This window comes from Corylus avellana, chromosome 11, assembly GCF_965113065.1.
Source record: "Corylus avellana chromosome 11, dhCorAvel1.hap1.2, whole genome shotgun sequence".
NCBI classification, from domain to species: Eukaryota; Viridiplantae; Streptophyta; class Magnoliopsida; order Fagales; family Betulaceae; genus Corylus; species Corylus avellana.
Window position 1 is genome coordinate 2881457 of NC_142500.1, and position 7149 is coordinate 2888605.

Sequence of the window (7149 nt, forward strand, 5' to 3'; positions counted from 1 at the left end):
AAAAAACAAAAGAACTAGTGGGTGGTTGGACCACCACTTAAAGTGGTTAGCCACCACCCTAAGAGCCCACCATATTACTTTTTGAGGGGATGGTCATACCACCCTCTAAGCCATCGGTGGGTGTTCGATCACACCACTCCTTGAGTTTTGGATGAGCTCTTTATGGTACAATTTTATTTTTGAGCACAAATACTTTGCAATCGATGTGCCAATATCTTAAAAGTAAGTGAAACATTGTTAAAGATGGCAACAAAAAGTATAGTACTCGGTCTCATCAACGAAAATCCTAAATAACTTGTCACAAGTACAGCAAACAAGGATATAATTAATTGTTCTTAAACGCAATAAAATCAACGCTTTTGCCTTTTGTTTAGATTGAAAAACCAAGGCAACCTCCATTTGTATGGTATTGCAGAATAGTAGATTCTTTTAGATCCCTATTAATCATTTGCCAAACTTAGTAATGTATGACCCTTAGAAATCAATTCCTTTCACAACCTGTTACAAGTAGGAATTCATGGTCATAGCCACGACATTAATAACTAGTGTAAGTTAAACTAGGTTTCTAACTAAAAGAAAGAAAATCTAGTTACCTTGTAATTATAAAGAATGATTTCATCATCTTTTTTATATTCATCCTTCAAGTCTTCGACAATGAAATCATTATGAATTGGTTGGGGCACCTACATAAAGTACAAGAAAAACTTCATATTAGATAACAATGAAAATCTAATAATATAAAAAAACTAAAAAATTCATAATATATTTTCTCTTATGTTGGATAAGAGATTATTGGGGATCAATATGCTAAATCGGAAAGGAAAAAAAATTACATGCTCTCGTTGTATCATGTAAAGGTCGGGTTTCTTCTCGACGGGTATTCCTTTTTTCTACAAGCTCCTTTAATGTTACTGAAAATCACTCAAACAATATCAAAAATAAAAAATAAATAATAATAATAATAATAATAATAATAATAATAATAATAGGAGAATCTTGAATTCCATAATCGTTTATAATTTGAGCCAATAACCTTCTATGTCCTCCTGTATACCAAAAAGTATAACATGATATTAACTTATTAAACAAGTCTACCTTTAAAGAGAAAACAAAGCAATTATGAACTGTAAAAAGAAACTTAAATCAAAAAAACATGTTCAACTTTACCAAACATTTGCAATTAACTTCATTAAGGATATCTATAATTTGAAAGTAGTCAATTGTTCGCAATTGAAGCCATCCCATAATAGTGCTCCTTATATCCTAGATCATAATAAATATTCAAAATTTACCACAAGACTATTACATAATGCAAATGAAAAACTATTATATCAAGCTCATAATTTGAAATTCAAATTACTGCAAAGCAAGAAAACGAAATGAGATACAGTAGCATTTTACCTTCCCTAAATAATTTTTACAGGCTCCAAACTTAAGTCGACGAATGCAAAGACCTGGAGCATAATAGCTCAAAACCTATAAAGGTAAGAAAATAAACAATAATCAGATATATGCAATAGGTAATAAATTCCCGTTAAGTTTATATCTTTTACCCTTTAAGTTATTTATCTCACCCGTAGTGTTACAACAAGACTTTCAAACCGTATTGCGCCTAGATGATAAAAAAAATGTGGAGGATGAGACTTAATCGTTAAATCTTCTGATGAACATGATTCAAACAAATCATTTGGCAGTAACTGCAAAAAACATTGGTACACATAGGAATATTTACAAAGGTAAAAGATGATCCACATTTCAAATGTTTAGTATTTATAATAGAGCAACTTCCACAATATCCTAAATGCATAATGCATTTTGTTTTTGTGCAACTGTCACTCCCACCAAAGCCTCCTAATTAGCTAGATCTCCTCTTCATACTCAATGGATTAATTGATACATTTTGCAAAATAAATAACATTAATGTGTTAACTACTTATATACATGCAAGCAAAAAAAGACACATGCATAAGTTATACATACCTTGATCTTGTCTTCAAACTGCAAGTACATAACGATAGTCCTCTGAATAAATCAAACATTAATGTTATAGAAACACTAAAAACTATAGTATATAGCGAATTGATTTCAAGAATGATTTTTTGAGCTTATTAGGACTGGAATAGGTTTCAAATGTTCCAAAATATCAATTAACATATGTATGACTTGATCTTGAGTAGGATATGAGCTTTTGTTGTTTGCAGGAGTTATTGACACTAAGCGAACAAAAAAATAAGAATTCAATTGAACTTTACACTTAAAAAAAATACAAAAACAAAAAGACAATAAGTAAGTATACTCAACTATCTTTCTACTAATTGCACTCCCTTCGTTGTAGAAATCTCAACTATGATTTCTCTAGGAATCCTCCCCCTATTCAGTGCTGTGAGTAGTAAAAAAATCCCAAAATCAATTAAAAGGATTTTTAGAAACAAATTTGTGCTTTTTTATCTCATATCAAATGAATGAAAACACAAAATGATACTGAATTAAATCATTAAAAAAAAAAACAAATTGCTAGCTCACGTACCCATATTAATCCAACTCATTATGTTTTGTGCGAAACCATCTTCATTTGATAAAAGATACTTCAAATGCTCTTGGGAAATGTTACTTGTTTTAGACAAATAAGGCTTAAAGGGCTCAAACATTTGGTCCCAAGTAAAGCGACATAGCTTAGGATCTATTTCTGAAAGACTTGCATGTGTGTTAATTTTAAATTTTTGCTTCATTGTTGGAGGTGACCATCTTACAAATTTAACCATGGAAGAACGTTCTGAAAAAAAAAAAAAAAAAAAAAAAAAAAAAAAAAAAATTGAGGAGGTGAGCTTATGCTTCTAATTTCTCATATTTCACCTTATGTGTTTTTTTATATAGCTTAAACTAAATAAGAAAATTAAACATTATACCTGGCTGAAGTATGGAGTCTCTTCTGAGGCTGTTGTTTGCCAATAACTTTCTATAATGACATGTTGTTGCAACGACTGTCTCAATAAACCCGCTAACCTTGTGAATCTGTATTAATATTAATAACAAAAAAAATCTGTCTGATTTTCTGAATTAAAATTTTGTATACAAAAATCATATGTTTACAGTTTGTTTATCGTATTACTTTCTGAGTATGTATGTGAGTATAAATAGAATCCAATCAAAACGGAACTCCTTAATGCATAGAGTTAGTTCTATCTAGAAAACTGAAATACAAAATTCAAATACATATGAAATTTAATCTATACATTTGAATTCTCAATATTATTTCTGCTTTGCTATGATTGATGTGTTTGAATATCGGTTGCATCATACATAGAATCTTGCTTAATCTTACGTATATCACGTAACTTCTGAGAATTTGATTTAGTAGACACATGCATATATACATTGTGTTTTTGTGAATTAAAATATATTCTAATTAAATAAATCCTATATATATCTACGGAAGTTTTGAGGTTTGTTTTACTTGTACGTGTGTGTCACTGAATTTGAAAACACCACTAATCTTCCAGCATTATCATTAGTCTCTGAGAACATGTGAATTTCAAACCTTGTGAGGGTAGTTTAAAGTAAACTAGCTAGGTTAATCAAACCTGTCCAAAATGGGCTGTTTGGGACATCTAAAAGAAGAGAAAACAAACCCTAGCCCTTGAAGCATATTTATTAGGTTTACAAATACGAAGCAGAGGTGGTAAAGCAACGGTGATGGTGATGGTGATCGAAAAGCAAAGCAAGGCTTGGATTGTAGCTTACCTCTGTGAAAACGTTGGGTCTCATTTTTGTGCGAAACTTTTGGTCTGCATCGAATTCTCCAAAGTTCAAAACTTAAACCGGGCTCGGGTGCGTTAAACTAGATTAAGAGGAAAAGAAAGAGAAGGAATCTCTTTCTTCTCAAAGGGAGAGGCTTACATGCGGTAGACTGCTGGGATTTATTTTTTAAGGGTTTTTTAACCCTAAAGTGTAAGGTAATTAAAAACAAAAAAACACCGTCAACTCCCGCTAATTTTTATTTTTTTTTTATCCACCGGGCCTCAGAGGGTTACCGACAAGCGTGAGGCCACAGTTTTCCTATACACTGGTTGAAACTTGAAATCTGGAGGTGGTTGTAAGTTGGATGACGTAAGAAGAAAGGGGTGAATGAAGATGAAATTCAAAATGTATATATTTTCCAGCAAAATTGCTTTGAACTTTTTTGCCTCATTCCCATTCTTCCACCGTCCCATTCCCCTTCTTCTTCTTTGTGCAAAAAATCGTTTTGCTTGTGGCTCTGAATGTGTTGTGGGTGATCTTCTCTAGGGTGGAAATTGGTGCTGCAGTTGAGAGTTTTAATCCAGTAGATGTCATGATTTTCGGATTCAACTCTTCTAGAAGGAGCTTGTGAGGTTTTGTTGCAGAAGAGAATTGGGGTTTCTACTCCCCCGAGGAAAAAAACTTGCATTGTAAATGATGTTTCATCCTCAAGGAGCTTCAAAACACTTTCATAGTCTTCTTATTGGAGATAAACTTCAAAAGATTGCTGCAGAAGTGCAGAGGATAAGCAGTGTAATAATTGATTTTGGATATGGTGAGAAAAGAGAGAAGACGGCTTGGGGTTTGGGTAGAAAAAAACAAGAGTTAAACGTGAGATTTGACGGTGTTTTTTTTTTTATACTTACGTTATTAGAAAAGAAATCTCAGCGGTAGAGCAAACTACCGCAATGCAGTAGTTTGCTCTACATATCTGCGGTAGTTTGCACTACCGCAGGTAAGCCAAGTCCCTTCACAAATATCAATCCATAAGTCATATGTATATACATATATATAAGCTTCTACACAACCAATCTTGCCATAGGTGTTTTATATGGAGTATAACTATATGTATATCAGTATTTGCCAAATCTTTTGCGACTTCTGAAGATATAGATCTAAAATATATTTTACCACCATAATGCATATGTTTGTTTTCTTAAGGAACAAGTAGAAAAACAAACGCCAACTTATCGCACTCATTAATTAATATATTTTCCATATATACTGATATATACACAATTCTTGGAATTTTATAGATTTTCTCAAATCTCAATGACTTGGATTTTACCAAAAAGTCAAATGACATTTTTGAAGGGCGTTTTTGTACGCTCAAAAAGTAAAATGACAAAAATACTCTTCAAATATAACTAATTGAATATTCTCAAGTTTAAATGAACTAGAGATAATTCACATATTTCACCCTCTCTACTTTGGTTTTTTTTTTCCTTCATTTTTATTAGTAAATCTACATTGCCGGAGCAAAATAGAAAAAAATGATTATACAAGTATGGAGTCTTTTCTAAGGTTGTTGTTTGCCACTAGCTTTCTGCAATGACATGTTGTTGCAACGACTGTTTGGATAAACCGCTTAGCTTGTGAATTTGTTTTAGTATTAATAAATAAATCAATTAAAAAAAATAGTCTAATTTGGCTAGGCTGTTTTAGTATTAATAAATAAATAAAAATTAGCCTAATTTATTGAATTAAAATATTATTTCAAAAAATCTATATCTATATATAGTTTCTTCCGCGTAATGATTTTTTTTTTTAGAAGTTCCGAGGATTTGATTTACTAGCTAGAGCCTAGAGGCATGCATATATATATTGTGTGTGAATTAATATATAGTGTAAACAATCTATTTCTACAGTATCTAGCTTCCTCCATTTTACGTAGTGTCACTATTTTTGTTGAATTGCACACGTACACCATTATCATTATTCTCTGAGGACGACGAAAATGGCTTCCTATAAAGAGTGTCAGAGCCTGCAAATTTCACACGAGTACGTAATTTACAATGAACTAGGTTAATCAAACCTGTCGAAAATGAACGATTTGGGACATTTAAGGCTTCGTTTGTTTCAGAGTAAACTGTTTTCTACCGTAAAATATTTCATATTAACCTAAAAAGTGCAATTTTTATTTGCAACATAAAAACACTAATATATAATAATTTAAAAACTCAAATTAAAAATTATATTTAATTAAAATATACAAATTGACTAACAAACTAGACTAATCTGGCGATTCTAGGAAACCAAACCGTTATATTGTCGAAAAGAAGAGAAATATTGGTTCAATAACAAAACGCTAACCCTAACCCTAGAAACATATTTTTTATGGTTACAAAATATGAAGCAGAATGGAAGAACCCAAAAACAAGAACAAGGTTTGGATCGTAGCTTACCTCTGTGACAGTGTTGGGTTTCATTTTTGTACGAAATTATTGTCTGGCTTGTTTTGTCGGAAGTTTTGTGCGAAATTTTTGTACGAAATAAGGAGAATATCTTAAGTTTTGTGAGAATAATAAGTTTTGCTTTAACTTTGAGCACTCAACTAAAGAGGAATGCTATATATTCTCCTCATTAATTATCACACATCACTGATCACTCTAAACCCTATAAACATTAAACCTTCGTGATCTCATTATATTTATTGCTCCATCTCCAATATCCAGTTACTTATATTTGAAAGGGTATTTTTATTCATTCAAAAAGTAAAAAAATAAAAATACCTCTTAAATATAACTAACCGGATACTAAGTTAATTTGAACCGGAGAGAATGATGTTGTGTGATCCTTCTCAATAAAAATCAATCTCCATGCACCCATATAAAAAATAATGGATTAATGATTTATAGCATTAATCCTCAACCAATCGGCATATGCTCTCAAATCCTCTCAAGTCCAAAACTGAAACCGGGCTCGGGTGAGAAAACTCAAATTCATTAGTTTGTGCCTACACCAAAAAAGCTACAGCCTAAAAAAATGGAGAAGGTCTCGATCCACTTCAATGTTATGATGAACAATAGCCAATTGCCCAAATTAGGACTACTCATTGGGCGGCAGACAAACACTAACATTTGGACTTCGTTTGATTTGCGAAATGCGTATTCCATTAAGAAAATAAATAGTTATGATTATGAATAGAAAATGGTAGAATACAATAATTATTCTTTTTTTTTTTTTTTTTTTTAGTTTGGTGACAATATATGTGTTTTCATTGGAATTTATTAAAATATATTATTTCCTTTGTTATAATATTTTATATTTCTCTTATTTAATTTGTAATGTAGGGTTTATTTATTTCTTTATGTATTTTAGGGTTTTATTTTTAATTTCTTGTTTACTACTCATTTCCTCTCTATAAATAGA

The 7149-nt window shown here is 31.3% G+C and overlaps 1 pseudogene; it reads right to left on the reverse strand.

Annotated features, from left to right (window-relative positions):
- Nucleotides 1-474: 474 nt before the first annotated feature.
- Nucleotides 475-2729, reverse strand: LOC148582990 (uncharacterized; annotated as a pseudogene).
- Between the last annotated feature and the right edge of the window lie 4420 nt (nt 2730-7149).